This window comes from Monopterus albus, unplaced genomic scaffold (genome assembly GCF_001952655.1).
Source record: "Monopterus albus unplaced genomic scaffold, M_albus_1.0 scaffold373.1, whole genome shotgun sequence".
Classification (NCBI taxonomy): domain Eukaryota; kingdom Metazoa; phylum Chordata; class Actinopteri; order Synbranchiformes; family Synbranchidae; genus Monopterus; species Monopterus albus.
In genome coordinates this window covers 716,491-717,114 of record NW_018128253.1, presented here as the reverse complement: position 1 = coordinate 717,114, position 624 = coordinate 716,491, and the positions used below count along the sequence as shown (strand labels likewise).

The 624-nt window shown below is 44.2% G+C and overlaps 1 protein-coding gene across 5 annotated transcripts in view; it reads right to left on the bottom strand.

Moving 5' to 3' along the window:
• LOC109951262 (septin-7-like) overlaps window positions 1-624 on the bottom strand; it is a 95,741-nt gene that overhangs the window by 31,350 nt on the left and 63,767 nt on the right. The gene's annotated exons all lie outside the window — the stretch shown is intronic.

Below are 624 nucleotides of genomic sequence, written 5' to 3'. Positions count from 1 at the left end.
TGTACATCAAAGCAATCGCACTGCTGCATTTGCACTTGATACCTGTAAAACTCCAAATCAAAAAACGATGAATTGTGGGCTCTCCACTGGTTTGCAGTCTTAGGATCATGTGACATACAAACTGAGAAGGAACAGAGTGTGAGAAAATAACTAAAGTGCAATCCATCCACTAAATAGCGGACTGAAAAATTCCACAAAACTGTGTACATGCCTTGTACACTATTTTGTCTACTAGCAATTCCACAATGCAATGCTGTGCATTTTATCAGAGGGAAAATTATTGTTGAGTGGCTCTACAGCTGTAAATGATGGTTAGCAAGTGCCTGAAATCCACATGCACTGCTGGGTGAACCATTTAGTGCACACTGGGACTAATTTTGCACAGCCATCTTACAGTAACATACGTGGTGCATACCCGCCCCCTGCCCCCACCTTGGACGCTCAGACCACATTTCTTTGTTCCTGTATTTAGCTTACAGACAAAGACTGAAACAAACAAACCCTGTCACCAAACAAATTAAACTCTGGACCCCAGAGGCTGAAGGCACCCTGCAGGACTGTTTCGCCCAGACAGACTGGGATGTGTTTAAAGCTGCAGCCACCTCAGAGGACTTTTCTGTCAGC